The 17,371-nt window shown below is 36.9% G+C and overlaps 1 protein-coding gene across 3 annotated transcripts in view; it reads left to right on the top strand.

The window, feature by feature from the left end:
- The window catches only part of PTPRD (protein tyrosine phosphatase receptor type D), a 516,904-nt gene that overhangs the window by 93,410 nt on the left and 406,123 nt on the right, over positions 1-17,371 (top strand). The gene's annotated exons all lie outside the window — the stretch shown is intronic.

Below are 17,371 nucleotides of genomic sequence, written 5' to 3'. Positions count from 1 at the left end.
AGCATTACTCTAGGTTATTTTATTTTTCTTTAGAATAATATGAGACTTTGGCTCTACGGGGCTGTAAACATAGAACTTTTTTGTTTTTTCTTAAGAAAAATGACATCAAATACCAAAGCCTAATTTGGATACAATGTCAGCTTCTCCCATCCTGAGTTCACAAGAAAAGTCAGCCCTAATGCCCTAAGGCATCTATTGTATGTAATGACTTAATTTCTGGCCCGTGCATCTAGAATAGTACTAGCTTTGTACTATCCTTGGGAGAATTGAAAAAAGAATCAGTCAAATTATATTCTGTAGGGCATAATTATCTCATGGAACCCCAGCTGAGAAAGGCTGGCTAAATTTTCTTTTGTTTTTAATGACAATGGACAAAAGCTTCTTTCCTTAAAATCCTTCCTGCATCCCTGATTTTAATGTGCTTTTGTTGCTCACTGATTTTGATGAGGTAGGGAGGAGGCAGCTATTATTTTCATTTCACACAGATGGAAGGCGAAGCATGGAGATGTCAGAAATTGTCTCCAGAGCCTTCTTGAAATAAGATAATGACAAAGTGGGGAATGCAACGCCCGTTCAGCCCAACCACCAGACTGCTTCTATGGGATCAAGATTTCCAATTATAAAATGGATGTGTTTTATATAGATACTGATTCCAAGGGAATCAGAAATGCCTGATGCCATTTAGGACAAAATTGGAATTATGTTATCGTGGCAATAGTGTAATTTGAATAGGCATTTTTGGAATGCAGTATTATGATTTATCATTACCCTACCTCACTGATATCCAAGAGACAGACATTGCTATCATCATAGTTCTAAACTTTTTTACTTTAAGAGATTTAAGGCTTACATACACACTTTGGGAGAACTAACTCCAACTTTATCTCTACTTTTTCTGTTGATGGTTTGAGGTTTACTGACTTGCAGGATAAGTTCAGCATGCCTTGAAGGACTGCTGCAAACTCGCTTTACATATCTTAATTCCTTGCTGTACCAAACCTGTGATGTGGATACAATGGCCAATTTACTGGTTCCTGAAAATGTTTTGAACATACCAACCTCTACATCTTAGGCTTTTCATTGAAATGCATTTTACTGTTCTCAAACCAGGATGTAAAATATTCTTCAAGGTCCCCATCAGATACCACCAATTTCACAAAATCTTTCCTGGCTACTGAGATCCTATTTTCCTCCTCTAAACATATATGGGTATTTATTACTCAAACCATATTTGGCTCAGGATACATTATCATGCTTTTCTAATTTTCACGTTCCTGTATTTCCAAACGAACAGCAAATTCCTTAGAGACATTGCTTTGTCTAATCTTCTTTATGTCTGACATGGATTAGCAAGATGTGGGATACAGAAAGTTGACATTCAATAAATATTTGTTTATAGAGTCTTTGGAACCCTGTCTTAACTTTGTGACTTTACCATTAAACACGTTTCTCCAGCTATTTCATGTAAGGAAAAGAAAGAAAACATTGTTTTGAGGATTTTTACCTTCCTTTACCTGTTTACATACATGTTTTGAAAGATTCTAAACCTGGAGTAAACTAGAAGATCGAATGGTAATTTCTCATTAAGATTACAGGTCTAGGGCTTTACCAACCTACCTTTGAGTAGCCCAGTATTGTGCCCTTCAGGGAATAAGCGGTCAGTGTAGCTAACTGGGAGAATCAGTGCCTCTACCACTGCCACTACCATCACCGCCTCCCAGTGAGCTGGAAAAGCTGCAGATGGGTGTGCAGCACTTTTTGTTGTATCTTGCAAAATGAGCTTATCCTGCACATTTTTCATGTATGTATGTACTTTCACACAAGCCGTAAATATTTAATAAGGTTTTCAAAAATTCTTGTTCTTGTGGATACTATGGGGAATAAGAATAATAAACAATTAACATAACAAATAAATTATATGATACAGGAAAGGTCAAGTGTGCTATAAAATAGAGCAGCTAGGAAAAATGAGGCAGAGAAAGGGAGTGACTTGACAAGGGAGAATACGGAAGTGAGTGCTAAAGCTGGTCCAGAACTCTGGTCCTCTATTTTTCTCTGCCCTTTTCTTTGGCCCGTACTGCTACTCCTGGACTGAGGGGCCATTCCTCCTTGCGTACATGGATTGCTTCATCATGTTCTGCTGCTTCTCACTGCTGCTTGGAATGCAAAGACTGTACCTGATCCTACGTGCCGAAAGTCACGTCTTTAGATTCCCAGTGTGTTAGTCCGATCATGTACTATTTCTACCTTCTATATATATTTCCAAGAGAATTTGAGCTCCACTCTAATTTGTATATAACTTTGACTTCAGATATTCTTAATGACAAATTTATTTTCTTCAAAATGACTAGTGGGGGGTGGGTAACTAAAGTAGAACATATCCTGAAAACCTGAAAAACGGTTTCTAGAAAAAAACTAAACTGAGCTAAACAAAACTAAGTTTCTATCTTGAGTTTTCTCAGCAGAATATATTTATTTTCATTGCTATGAACACTAGTCAATTTTATGAATTTACTACAATTTATTTATTCCCTCTGGTATTGATGAGTTTTTAGGTTAATTCTAGTTTGTGTCTCTTTTCTGTAGTAAGGTTTATGTTAATGCTGGATATATCACTAGCAATGGAACTGCTGGAAGGTAGGATTTGGTGTATATTTACCTTTATTAAATACAAACAAAACTATTTCAAAGGGATTTTACCAGTTTTCACTCTCATCAGCAGTATATGAGTATTCCTTTGTTCTACAACCTTGCCTAAATGTGGTGGTGTTCAATTTCCAATTGTAAATATTCTGGTGAGTGTAGAGTGGTTTCTTGTAATATTATTTTACATTTCTTCAATGACTAACATTGGTGAACATCTTTGTGGATGTTTGGTGGCCATTTGGATATTCTCTTTGTGAATTGCTTGTTTAAGACTTTTATTGTCACTTTCTCCCTCCAAAAGACAGGCAATACAATAAAAAAGTTGATAAATAGTTTTGGGACTGTGGTGGATATGTTTTTTGCAGATATCTTCTTCCACTCCTGTCTTAATAATGTCTTTTGATGAGCAGGCATTTTAAATTTTAATTAATTCCAACTTATTTATTGTTGTTACTTTGCCATGTTTCAAAAGTCTTTGCCTATCCCAAAGTTACAAAGATATTTTTCTGTGCTATTTTTGGTAAGATTTGTTGTTTATCTTCATGTTTAGGTTTCTAGTCTATGTGGAATTGATTTTATGTATGGTGTGAGGTAGGGAGCCAACATATATTTTTTTTCATATAGATATCCACTTGACCCAGTGCTACTGATTGAAAAGATTATTCCTTCCTACTGCATTACAAGGACACAGTTGCTTATAAGTCAAGTGCCTAAATACAAGTGTATATGTTTCTAGAGTTATTATTCTACTCTTCTGGTCTGTTTGCCCTTCAGCCAATACTTCACCGTCTTAAATTTTGTTGCTTTGTCATAAGTCTTGGTAACTGGTATTGTTACCTTCAATAGGTAGTTTTTCAACATTTGTTCTTAAGATTGTTTTAGCTATTCTTGGTTGTTTGCACTTTCTTATAAATTTTAAAATAAGTTTTCTATTTCTCAAGAAAAAACATGTTGAAATTTATGTTGGAATTCCATTGAATTTATAGATCAATTTGGGAAATATTAACATTTTTACAATAAAGAGTCTTTTAAGCCATGAACATATTATAATCACTCATTTTTATATCATCTTTAATTTATTAATGCTATATAATTTTCTGCATAGAAATCTTGTTAACTTTGTTATATTTATTTCTAGATTTTTAATGTATTTTTGATGCTGTTGCAAATGGCACATTTTAAAAAATATTTATTTTCTGCTTTTTGTGAGTATAAAATGCAGCTGGAGTTTTGTATTGACCATGTATTCAGTAGCCTTGCCAAATTCACTTACTGATTTTAATATTTATTATATTTTCTTACTTTTTCACCCATTCTAGTAACTGGGCAAGTTGACTAGCTCCTATCCAATTACAGACACATCCAACATGCTCTGTCAGAAGCCGGCCAGAGGAGTGCACACTAACTGTTCAAAATGTCATTCCTTTAAAAAGCTTATGAAATTTCTCTGTTTTTAGATTATTAACCTAACTTGATTTGTGGATTTTATCCCTGGGCAGAAACTGCTTAAGGAAAATAGAATCTATGGAAATAAAATTATGCTAACTACTACCTGTCAGTACACTCAGTGAGATCAATTGAATCTCAGACACATACGTCACTTCAATTATATCACCAGGGAGGAACGTCATGCTATGTGGTTTTAGCCAATGGTTAAAGACATTTTAGAACAATTTTGTTTTGAGCTATGTGGCAGAAAAATATTTATAATTGGAAGAAGGGGCAGAGAGACACAAATAGTTTCAAGTTACTGATTTTTCCTAAATCACAAAACAGTACACTACTTACAAATACACCACTTAAAAAATGACAATGATTTTACTAGTTGATTGCTGTCAAAAGAGGACAAAATTAACTCAGATGCAGCCATAAGAAACCAAGTTTGCCTACCTGTACATATGTATGTATATATGTATTTTATTTTTTTAATGTTTATTTATTTTAGAGGTGGGGGGAGAGGGAAGGAGGAGAGAGAACACAAGTGGGAGAGGGGCAGAGAGAGAGGGAGACACAGAATCTGAAGCAGGCTCCAGGCTCCAAGCTGTCAGCACAGAGCCCAGCGTGGGGCTCAAACTCAGGAACGGTGAGCTGAAGTTGGACACTGAACCAACAGAGCCACCCAGGCACCCCACCCTACCTGTATTCAAAATGTGATAAAGTACTGAAGAAAATGTACATTTTATTTATTTATTTATTTATTTATTTATTTATTTATTTATGTATTTATGTATTTATTTATTTATTTAATGTTTGTTTATTTCTGAGACAGAGACAGAGCATGAGTGGGGGAGGGGCAGAGAGAGCAGGAGACAGAATCAGAAGCAGGCTCCAGGCTCTGAGCTGTCAGCACAGACCCCGACACAGGGCTCGAACTCACAACCTTTGAGATCATGACCTGAGCCGAAGTTGGTCGCTCAACTGACTGAGCCACCCAGGTGCCCTGAAAATGTACATTTTAAAAGAATATTTATTTTATTTTGGATGAGATAAATATCCCCTTAGCAATATTAGTTTTTGCTGTATACCAAACCATCCCCAAACTTAGTAGATTAAACCAAACATCCCTTTATTTATCTTGCAGTACTCTGCGTCAGCATTCTAGGCTGAGCTCAGGTAGGCGGCTCTGCTCTTATGGGCCATACTTGGCTCATCTTTCCTGAAATTGCTTATGAGTCTGGGGTCAGCTGCCAGGTCCTCTGGGGAATGACTGTTCCCCAGATGCTCAGATGGTAGCTCATCTCTGTTCCACGTGGTCTCTTCATCCTCTGCCGGGCCACCTTGGCCTTGATCAAACAGTGGTGGTGACAGGGGACCCAATATCAGCAAGTGGAAGGAAGCACAAGAGCTACTTCCTCAGGTTTTCTGGGCTACTTGAGATTCAGGGTCAGAATGTGCACAATGTCATTTCTGACCTATTCTGTTGGCCAAGGCAAGTGGCAGGAATGACTAGAGGAGGAATAGATTCCTTTATTAGAGAGACTGAGTAAGGTGGCATTTTCTTGGTTACCTGCTGTATCTCTTGTCCAACAAACTGTAGTGCTCTATAATGTATTTTTACATTATAGGTTAAATAGGTTAATTACTAGCAGTTTCAAGTTTAGGTAACTAATAAGAAAAAAAATAAGGAATTAAATGCCTGCATGTTGGGGTGTTAAAGGCCTTGCTATAATAATGGAAGAAATCCTGGAGTGAAAACCTGAGGGATGAAATGGACAAGATAGCTGAGACCAAAAAGCTAATTTGGGAAACTAGCCAGTAACTGACTCAAAGTAGGACCTAGCTTCTAAATCCTGAAATAAAGGATTTTTGAATTATTGGAATGGCTGTGTTTTCGAATAGTGTGAATGCAGTGTACTATTGGATATTAGTATCACTGCTAATATTACAAGGTTTAAAAGGGTCAAAACAAGACTTTGACGTACCAAACTTTAGAAACTTTTTTTTTTTTTTAAGTGTGGGTAGAAAGCCTTTCCGGAATCACAGATTCAAAAGTGTGACTACAGAGATCTAGTGTGCCTACTGTCCCTTTGTACATGAAAGCAGATTTTTTTTCTAGATTTCAGGAATGCAAATGAGAACTAACATCAGGTACTTTACTTTTCAAGTAAAAAATTTAAAGTGTGTTAAAGTGAGCCCCACCATAAAGAAAATTCATTTGGTTTTCCAGGGCCTGTTGCTATCTAGGAACAGAGAGCAGTGACTCAAAACAATGAAAAGCAACACATTATTTCTGGTTGTTTTAAACAGAATTGGGAAAGGGACAGTGCCACAGGGTCCTTGAAAAGTGAAACGGTCAAAAGACTTCACAGCAGAGTACAATGGCAATGCCCACATAAATAGAGTGGAAGGTTCTGCAGAAACTTGGAGCTGGGTGGGCCGGTGGTGGGGGGGGGGGGGCGGCGGAGGGTGAGGGAGAACTGCATTTTTAAAACCATTGGCACACAGCCACTGGAGAAGCCATCTAAATACAATTCAGACCATGTCACTCCATAACATAAAGCCCACCAGTGTCTTCCCACTGCATTTCAAATGCAATCCGGTGTCTGCAGTGTGGCCTCCAGGTCCTGTGCAGTCTGGACCCAGTTTGCTTTCCCAGCCTACCACACACTGCCTGGCTCACTGGGCCTCAGTCTCTGCCCTGGACAGTCTGATCCCTTAACCTGGAAAACTCTTACTTTTTCTACCTCCTTGCCCCGAATGTATCAGGGAACTTGTTGTCCTGTGCATTGTTATGTCTCTGTACCTGTCGCCATGCCTGGTATTCAGAAATATTTCTGGAGCAGAAGAATGAAGGAATTCATTTTTAAAACAAAAACACAGTTGATGTGTAAAAGTTATTCTAGCTTAGGATAGATGGCTTACAATTATAAAACAAGGACATTGTATGAACCTCTCAAAAAAACAGTGTCTTTTCTCCTCTGTGTTACATCATGTTGACATCAGCTGTCACATCGAGCCTTTAACATTTGGTTATTACAACAAGTGTTTGACTCCAGAAGGGCGTTGCTGGACAAATGAGTAAAAGCTCTCTTTTTTTATCCATTGCCACCTGAAGTGTATGTGAAAATAATCCACATTGTGGAACATCTAGAACAATGGAACTCCAATGACTTGTTTGACCTGGGAGAGAATCATAGAACTTTTATTTGTTTGTTTTTTATCTCACTTAAAAAATGTCTAATTTTGTGTCTTTGATAATATATGTAGTTCATTAGTAATATAGTAACTATATATAATATGTTAAATACATATTTTTCACATGCATTTTTAAACATGCACTATATTTGTGTATGGCCTGTGTGTACCATATTTATGTGTGGAATGTATACATAAATATAAAGTGATAAGTTTGAAAATGATGAAGTTTTTTTAAGCTTATTTATTTATTTTGAGAGAAAGAAACAGAGTGCAAGCAGGGGATGGGCGGAGAGAGGGAGAGGCCAAATCCCAAGCAGGCTCTATGCTATCAAAGCACAGCCCTATACAGGGGTCGAACTCACAAACTGTGAGATCATGACCTGAGCTGAGGTCAAGAGTGGGACGCTTAAGCGACTGAGCCACCCAAGCACCCCAAAAATGATGAAGATTTATGCTATGAATAGTTTACCCTAATGACAGTGCCGTGGGAGAAAGTAACCACCTTTTCTAAAAGCTTAGGTTTGCAAAAGATTTTTACAAGGTGATACGATAACACATCATGGTTAAATCTATGATTTAAAAAATATTAAAGGAAACATATTAAAGAATAGGGCCAGCCTAGTAAGTTTATGAAGGAAACATCATAGGACATATCACAAAAGGTAGAGAGACTCCTTAAAGGATGGCGTTTTAATTTGGGGCTTGATCCCCCAGCACTCGCCTGCCAGCACCATTGCCTGTTCCCTCCCCTGACTTGGGTCTGCTCATATTAGTACCTGGCTACTTTCCTACTTTGGAATATAAAAATCTGCGTGTCAGAATGTTTCTGTGATGATGCCTAAACCTAGCAGAGAAGTTTAGTTGATGTTATTTGACATTTTCTTTTCTTTTAGTCACATGAGCCACTCATTTAAGATTATATAGTCAGTATCCGGAAAGTTTGGTAGTGAGGAAGTTATTACATCCAGTTTGCAAGTAGGCTTTGAATGACTTTAAACTCTTTTTTCTGATATAGGTACTGTGTATTTTTTTTTCTTTGAGGATTTTATAGAAATGTAATAAAAACGACAGTATTTTACAAAAGCCTTTTTCCGGAGGTCTGGAATATATTTTCTAAAAGGGTGACTATGGGAAAAATTTTTTTTTTCATTGCCCGTCTGACACATCTTGGTATGGGAAATGCATAGTGCTTTTATTGCTGCAGGAAATTTTTGTACTTTATTATCAAATCACTTTATAATGCCAACTGCTTTTGAAAAATAGCCATTGTATGTCTTCATTTCTTCTTTCAATATGGCCATGTTGCCCTAAGCAACTTTATAGTAAAGAGCACTCAGACCAGTATCTTTCTGCTTGGATAACTGTCCTGTATAACTCTGTGCCTTCACTATCTAACACATTCTTATTTATTTCCAATTAGTCAAAATGTATCCTTGGTAAAATTTAAATAAAAGAGAAAACCCCATAAAAAAGAACTTGATGGTAATATACAAAATAGATATGCTTTTGGTGATACAAACATGTGCCTGCATGTCATTAATTCAATTACTAACTTGTGAGAATATTTGAAAATCCATTTCTGGTTAATCATTTCTGTTTCTAAACACACCTGTAAACTGTTTGGCTCTAAGATACTCAAATACACAATAATGGGCTATTGAGTTAAAGACTGACCTTTTGGAGAATTTTTGACTCACGGTGTAAACTTTAATTTGTGAATTATTTATCCATCTAGGACAATGACTGTCAAGTATTTTATCCAGTGAGATTCTCTCATCCTTTCTTCCTATACACCCTTTCTAAAGTTTTCTTCCTTCTTCATTAGAGTGAATCCTTATATTGTTTCTCTTCCAATTAAAGGAGAGGCTTTTTCTTTATGTTGCTCATTTTAGAATTAATCATGGCTTCATCTAAGCTAGGGTCTCCATTATATAAATCAGAGATGATAGAAGCAGCATGCTATATGAGATATAAAATTGGCCTGGGTTTTGAACCCTCCTCTGAGACTAACCAGAAGTATATTCTGAGGTTATTAATTCAATTATGTTCTTTCACTTCATTCATTGTCTGCTAATAGAAGGGATTGCCCAAGATTACCTGTAATTTTTTTGTGATTTTTATCAATTTATGGTTCCATTCAAGGAGACTCATAGATGTGAAGAAGGTACTAACAATGAAGAAGAATGTAATATAACTGAATACAATAAATGTGCAAGTGAGGAGGAGAGTATATATGGAATATCTCTGATTAATATTTGTCCTGTCTACCTTTCTTTAGGTTATGTTTCTATTTGTTTTAGTAACCAAATATGTGGGTTATCTACAGAGAATCGAATTCTTCTACTGTGTGTGTTGTTCAGAGATTTTCAAAGAGACACCAGCCTATGTCATGAGGTCAATATTGGGAAAATGAAGAGAATATTCCTTAATTCCACATTCTCCAGCCATTCATGGTGACCTCTCTCTTTCTGTTGCTGGCAGTGATTTGAAAGAACATTCCTTAGAACTGGATATTTCCATCCTGGGACTGTTCCCTCAGAGAAGAGCTGAGCTCCCAGCATGAGAAATGGGAACCATGTCTATTCACTGACACACATCAGTGCAACAATGTCTGCTCCATTTAACAGATTCATTCTTTAATTGGTGACAATATTTATGTCACCTAAGCCTGTGAACTGAACTTCCCATAAGGCAAGCCAATTTCAATTCTAGCTCAGGACAAAAAGGGAAATTTGGGAGTCATCCATAGTGTTTTGACTGCCATGCCCAGAGATTCAAATCTGTTTTGAGTTTATATACTAAAACTGCACTGAAAACACCTCCGATTATTGGGTTTAGAAAACAGTGTAATAGAAACAGGTCTTGAAAATTCCTGAACATTTTTTTTTATTCCTCAACATTAATGAACTATTCTTGGACAGTGTTTCCCAATGTCGACACTGTTGACATTTTGGGCAGTTAATTCTTGACGGGTACAGGAGGGAGTATACTGTGCCTTCTGAGATATTTAGTAGCATCCCTGTCCTCAACCTCTTATATGTCATTAGCTCCCTTTATGTTGTGACAACAAAAAATCTCTCCAGACATTACCAAATGTCCCTGGGGAGGTGGCAAAATCATTCTCAATTGTGAGCTACTAGTCTAGAGCTTTGATCATTCTGAGCATGGAATTATAGTCCTAGCACCTGTGAGTAGGCAAAAATCGGTTCTCATTGAGCTCTAGTATGGAAGGATTTAACAACAATTAAAAGGCCCTTCATTTTGCTTTTAAAATACTTTCAAGAAAAAAAAAAGTAATCAGTGCTAAAGGGAATGATAATTTCCCAACAAATGTAAAAATTTATTTTTCACAGTAAATAAATAAAATGTATCATGTATTGCTTGATTTCTTTTCCACTATATGTTGATGGAAATAAATAAAATGAACATAATAATGATTAATGCCTTATTACCCATAATATGTTTTAAAAACTAAGTGCATTTTAAACAAGAAATATTTTATATGTGTGAAAGAAGAACACCCTTTTCGATTTTAAGGTAATGAAAATCAGGTATAGTGAGTTAGGAATGATGGTTTCACGTCCATTTAAAGGTGCCCAAAGATTAATATAATAGAATCTGTTGTATATGTTTCTGGAAGAATGCAACAGATAACAGAGTCCCAATAGCAAGCTGAATAGACTTGTATTTGAACTCTTCCATTGCCAGTTTCCACCATCATCACATAACACTAGATAGAAGTAGTTACATGCAATAATCATTTAAAGAAATTACTTGCTTTTTCTAAAACTCTCCTCCATTTCAAATCATAATTATAGTTCCATTTGTAGAGGTAAAATAGGCAGGGACATAAGGTGTTTTGTTTTGTTTTGTTTTTTTCCTTCATTATCTGTTTTTTTTTTTCCTCATGGCATACTTCACTTTTACTTCTTGAAAGAGAAAAACATAATCAAAGTTAATAATGTCCTTTTGTCATTAATGAAAGTAACTATGTTTGCTCCAAATGTAAAGTTTTGACATTTTGTAGAGATGTTATTGATAGTGACTTAGAAAGTGAATCATACTATATTAAGCTCAGATAATTGGCTTGTCTCTGTATGTATTAAAACTAAGCATGTAGAGAGCCTTTTATAGTATCCATATTGATAGGTATCATTTTACTCTTCAGATATTCTTATAATTCAGTTGATTCTTTCAAAGAATTACTGTTTGCTTACTTAGAGTTCCTTGGTGTCTTCATAGCCTACTCCAAAAATAAGATGATTGAATTATTATTTTGTATTTATATGTGATAACTCATGAAATCTCCCACCCACCCCCAACTTATTTCCATGTAAGCATGTTTAGGACCAAAATTTGAAAAAAAAAAAAAAGAGTTTTTGATATGATGTGCCATTATGTGAAAGAGTATCATTTTAAGAAGATTTGAATTTCACTCATAAAAATAATTCCTAATATCCTTTAGATTTGAGTGTTTTATCTGGCATGGATTGGATATACAGTTATTTTATCAGTGTGTTATTTAACTTAATAGCCTTTATCCACTGTTCTCCGTTTTCTCAGCAGCAGTTTTCATAATGGGCATTGAGGCTTTTGGTGCTGCATGTATTAAAGAATGTTTTCCATATTCCTCACTGATATTAATTAATCAGATGTAGCCATTTCATAAGAACTATACAAATCATTCCCCATGGATGTGCAGAAGTATGCTTGTCTTTCCTGTTTATGAGATGTGGCACGTTTTTGCTGTCAGAAGCTCCCATTTCTATTACATGAAAGAAGGGCTTTCACTAGTGGGAAAAAAAAAAAAAAAAAAAAAAAAAAAAAACTTTTCTGGCTATGATATGAAACACAAATGCCTCTTTTTAATAATAAAATTTCTATTTGGACATTTTCCAGTTATACACTTAACCCACTTACTGATCCTTCCTTTACATTCCATGGAGTCATTAAAAAAAAAAAAAAAAAAAAAAGATGAGGCACCTGGGTGGCTGAGTCAGTTAAGCATCTGACTCTTGATTTCAGCTCAGGTCATGATCTAATGCTTTGTGGATTCGAGCCCCATGTCAGGCTCAGAGCTGAGCATGGAGCCTGCTTGGGATTCTCTCTCTCCTTCTCTCTCTCTGCCCCTCCCCTGCTCTCGCTCACTTGCTGTCTTAAAATAAATAAGCTTAAGTTCTTATTTATTTATTTATTTATTTTGCCAGGGGATGGAATAGCCATGGAGAAGTATTTGGCCCAGAGGTTAAGTAGGTTTCCTCATATAACATAATGAATCTTTAGAGTCTGATTATGAGGAAGCAAAGACTACAAGGACTAAGGGTTCCCAACTCACTGTTTTCATCTCCAGCCCTAAAATCCAAGCCTCATTTACAGCCATGATGTTCAGGCTGTTGAAGCAAGTAACCATAGTCTGTGCTGTCCCAAGAGGGCAGCCACTAGCCACATGTGGCCATTTAAGCTTAAATTAAACTTAAATACAATAAAATGTTTATTTCTCTTGTTTCACTAGCTCCGTTTAAAGTAGCCAATTATGAGTGCAGATAAGGAACATTTCCAGAATGTTTTATTGGATAGCGCTGGAGGATTTTTGTCCTATCTCGTGATAAAATATTTAGAGGGCTATCTCCTCATGGAAAATCCTCACAAATAAGTGAAATGTTGAAAGTGTATTTATTTATTTATTTATTTATTTATTTATTTATTTATTTATTTATTTATTTTTGTGTCCTTGTGTTGTAGCTGTGCACTGAGGACAGGGAGTTCCCTGATGGCCTTCAGGGGCCTCTGTCAGCTTGCTGTAAACTCCAGGCTCCCCAACTCCTAGCTTCAGCCACAGCAGCCCCTGCTTATGTCTGTTTTACAAATTGGGGTTTCCTGGTAGCACATGTTGTGCACAAACGGTTGCTTCTCTTAAATGATTGGAAGCCTGTCTAGTCGATTTAGAGAGAGTGGACTGGTTTGGAAGGTTGATAGAAAGAAGTCACAACATTTTGGGACTTCCTCCTTACTACACCATCCCCCTAACTTAATAGATATCTATATGAAGAAATGCTCAGTTAAGTATCATTACAATATTACTGTTTCTTAGAGTCTAGAATTGAGAGCATGGTGTTGTTAGATAAGAAAAAGGCAAAATTATAAAAATGGGATATAAACAATGATCTCTGATTTGCTAGTGACAGCAGGGTTTTTTTGTTGTTTGTATTTTTAAGTTCTATGGACATTTTTTTTTTTTCAACGTTTTTTATTTATTTTTGGGACAGAGAGAGACAGAGCATGAACGGGGGAGGGGCAGAGAGAGAGGGAGACACAGAACCGGAAACAGGCTCCAGGCTCCAGGCTCTGAGCCATCAGCCCAGAGCCTGACGCGGGGCTCGAACTCACGGACCGCGAGATCGTGACCTGGCTGAAGTCGGACGCTTAACCGACTGCGCCACCCAGGCGCCCCTATGGACATTTTTTTTTAATGAAAAATTCTTTCCCTTTCTCTCACTCTTTTCAGAATGATTTGATTCTTTAACTGCCTTCTGGATGACCTATTAATTTTTAAAAAATTATTTTTAAAGTGATGAACTCACAGATTTTAGTAGGATATGTTTCATTCAGTTAATTGCAGTTTTCCTTCTGGCCACCAGAATCTCCTCCATTTAGCTGAAGGGAGCCTCATCACCTCGGCTCCCTTTTTTGGATATGACCTAGTAGTTCCCGAAAGTCTCATTACTTCCTGGTAGGACAAGATGTTGCACACTCATTTTGCATATTTCCTACATAAAACTGACAATCATTCATTTTCCTAGGGAAATCGGGATTCTAATTTTAAGGAAAGAAAAGTTCCATTATGCCTTTTTTTCTGTTATGTTAACACAATCTACAGAAACACATACCACAATTCAGAAAGCTGGGAAAAATCCTTCAGCATGAATATTAGTTTGAATATGAATATACTTATTACAGGAAAGGGTTACAATGTTAAATTGAAGATAAGGCGTTGAGTAGATGGCAGTTTATGTGATCACTTGAAACAGTGATTTGTTGAGGCTTTTAGGCAAGTGTACTTTTTGTTATTCCGTTTCAAATTATATTGTGCACCTCTGAACTGTTAGCTTTTGAGGTCATGCAATGTACAGAAACACAAAAGTAGTATTTGGCTAATTGAAAAATCAACAAAATTATAGTTCCTTAAAAGGATCTTTGTCCTGCAAGCAATAAGAAACCAGAGAGTTTTAAATGTGTGTGTGTGTGTGTGTGTGTATCTTTCATTTTACCTGCATGGTTCAGTTTTATTGGCTTGTCCCAGTGAAGGAAAGGCACAAAGGACAAGGCATATAAAAATCAGAGTTAGCCTCTGCTGAGGGCTATTGAACACACTCACAGTAATTTGTGATGTAAGCTAAACCATGGTGTTTTTAATATCCCTGAACCCCTTTTCCTGTTCTTTTTGTTGCAAAGTGCTTGGCAACCCTTTCTCTAGGCTAATGGAAACTACTTGTAATATTCATTCATCCTCATTATTTTCGCTGTCAGTGTTTCCTTTAAAAATCCATTTCCCATTTTTGTTCTAAAATTTAAATTCCACGTTACTGATATGCAAGCCAGCATTTCCTTTTTGGCAAAGTTTCCAAGTAATAAACAAGATATGGAGTGGAGATTAGCTGGAATGAACATCTCGAATAGGTTTTATCTTCACACCTCTGATCTCCTTTTGTCGAATCAGGCCAAGGACATAGCCCATTTAAGTATAAATATGTATGCGCTTCAGCTGCATTCATTCCTAGATCCTATCACTGTTTTAAGTCCAGAGGTAACATTTGTAGGCTCATTTGGAAGAATTTGGTCTTCTTATGCCACTTCAGTCAGGCAGAGGAAAAAGCCAAATCACTTCTTCCCTGAGAGAGCATTTCATACATCTCCATCTCTGTGATCGCACCGAGTCATTATGTAGCAGTTGGCTCTGATACGCTTGCACAGACACAAATTGAGTCCGACAGGACTGATGTCTCCTGGACTTTGCTGTCATTTGAAATGCTGGCATGAGGATGGGGACAGAGAGAGGGGGAGGGGAGGAGAGCTGATTCTTTCAGCACTTTTCCTATGAAGTTTGGAGAATTTTAGCATTTGATAGCTGTGAACTGCCTAATAAGTTGTTTTCCTGATGAGATTGATAACAGTAGCAGATTTGGAACAGCTGGCTAGCTTTTGGTTTCAAGTAGATGTGTTTCAATGTATAACTTACCGCTTTATGCCACCCGCAAATCTGTTAAAAATAAAAAGGGTTACCTAGTGGATTGGTAATTAGAATGATCTCCCACTCTTTCTTTTAGTTTTATCTTTCCTTCATTTAAACCACTCATGCATAGTAATGAACAAGATAAGATCTTTTTAAATTTTTTTATTCTCAGCCTCAAGCTCAGTTTCAGAAAAGATACACTGTAGTATCTGCACTACAGTACTTTCGAAAGTACAAGTCATTTTAGTGGATTAGGTTATTTCTGGATAGCTCTAGAATTTCCTGTCAAGAATTTTGTATGTGTTTCAAGTATTCCAATATACAAAACTAAGTATACTGTTTCATTTGGCAAACACATTCTGATTGTCATGCTCAAGTTCTCACAATGATAGAGGAAGCAGTAGCATTCATTACTCTCTCCATATTGAAAGGCTACTGTGTATAAGATGCTGTACCTGGGGCGCCTGGGTGGCTCAGTTGATTAAGTGTCCGACTCTTGATTTCGGCTCAAGTTATGATCTCACGTTTTTGGAGATTGAGCCTGTGCTGACAGCACTCTCCCTTTCTCTCTGCCCCCTCCCCCCCCCCCCCCCCCACTGCTCTCTCTCATGCTCTCTCTCTCTCTCTCAAATAAATAAACTTTAAAGACAAACAAGCAAAAAACACTTCAAGATGTGTGCTAGATTTGTTGAAGGTTCCTATAAAAACAATTATTTATCACCTGAAGAGTCATACTTCAAATTATTGCTTGGACCTAATCATTGCCTTCTCTTCTTTCCAGTTACTGCCAGGACCACCATAGCTGTGTGGTCTGTGTTTCTTCTCACCTGGGACTCTTGCTCTGGCCTAATATTTCCACATGTACATGTCAGTTTATCTTCCCAAAGCCTATTTCCTTGTTCTTCTGCTCTAAAACATTAAGTAGTTTTATTTGTGGTTTGCTGAATAATTGGCTGGTTGAGTTAGATTGACATTCAAGGCTCACTGTGACCTTTTTTCTTTTTCTTTTGTGTGTGTGTGTTTTTTTTTTTTTTTTTTTTTTTTTTTTTTTTTTTTTTTTTTTTTTTAAATCCTGAGCCATTTTCTTTTGCCTCCTCTCCTTCTGATTTCCTAATGAGTTATCACACCAGGCCAGTGGTCTCAATGTTGTCCCTGTACCAGCTGCATCAGAAACTTGTTAGAAATGTAAATTCTGGGACCCCATCACGGACCTAGTGAACTACAGACCCTGGGGGTGGCGACCAGGTTTCTGTTTTAACAAGCCTTCCAGGAGGTTGTAATGCATATAGATATTTGGGAAGCCCTACTCCAGCCAAACCTGGAGACTCATCTTTTCCAAAGTTCCTTTCCCACTGCCCTGCCTTTAATAGAATTCCTGGAATGCCTTTCCTCTTTTTGGTTAAATCCTGCCTACACTCCTAGGCCTGCTTTGAGATACTGCTTTATCTATGATACCATTCCAGATCCTGTCTTTTATGGCATTATTTGGTTTTCTTTTCCTGGCACTCATCACTTCTCAACTTATAGTAGTCATCAGATGTGACGGTCTTATTTTCTCTACTGAGCTGGAAAATCACAGAGGACAGAATTTGACTCATTTTTTGTGCTCCATGGCACTGTATACTAAGTGTACTTGCACCCAGTAGGCTCTCTACAGTTCGCAGTTTATCAGTTTTACGTAGGAGATTGAGAAAGCAAAGCTATTGCCCAGGAGACATATACAAATCCTGTTAAAGCAAATAGGCTCATGCTAACTATTGTTTTGACTTACTGAAGCCAAACTAGACTTGAACATTGATGTGTCTTCAGGGAAGAAGCCAAACGTGCTAGTGTAAAAAATTCTAACCTCTCCCATTT

This window comes from Panthera leo, chromosome D4 (genome assembly GCF_018350215.1).
Source record: "Panthera leo isolate Ple1 chromosome D4, P.leo_Ple1_pat1.1, whole genome shotgun sequence".
NCBI lineage: Eukaryota > Metazoa > Chordata > Mammalia > Carnivora > Felidae > Panthera > Panthera leo.
The sequence above is the reverse complement of the archived record's forward strand: the minus strand, read 5'-3'. Positions and strand labels throughout refer to the sequence as shown.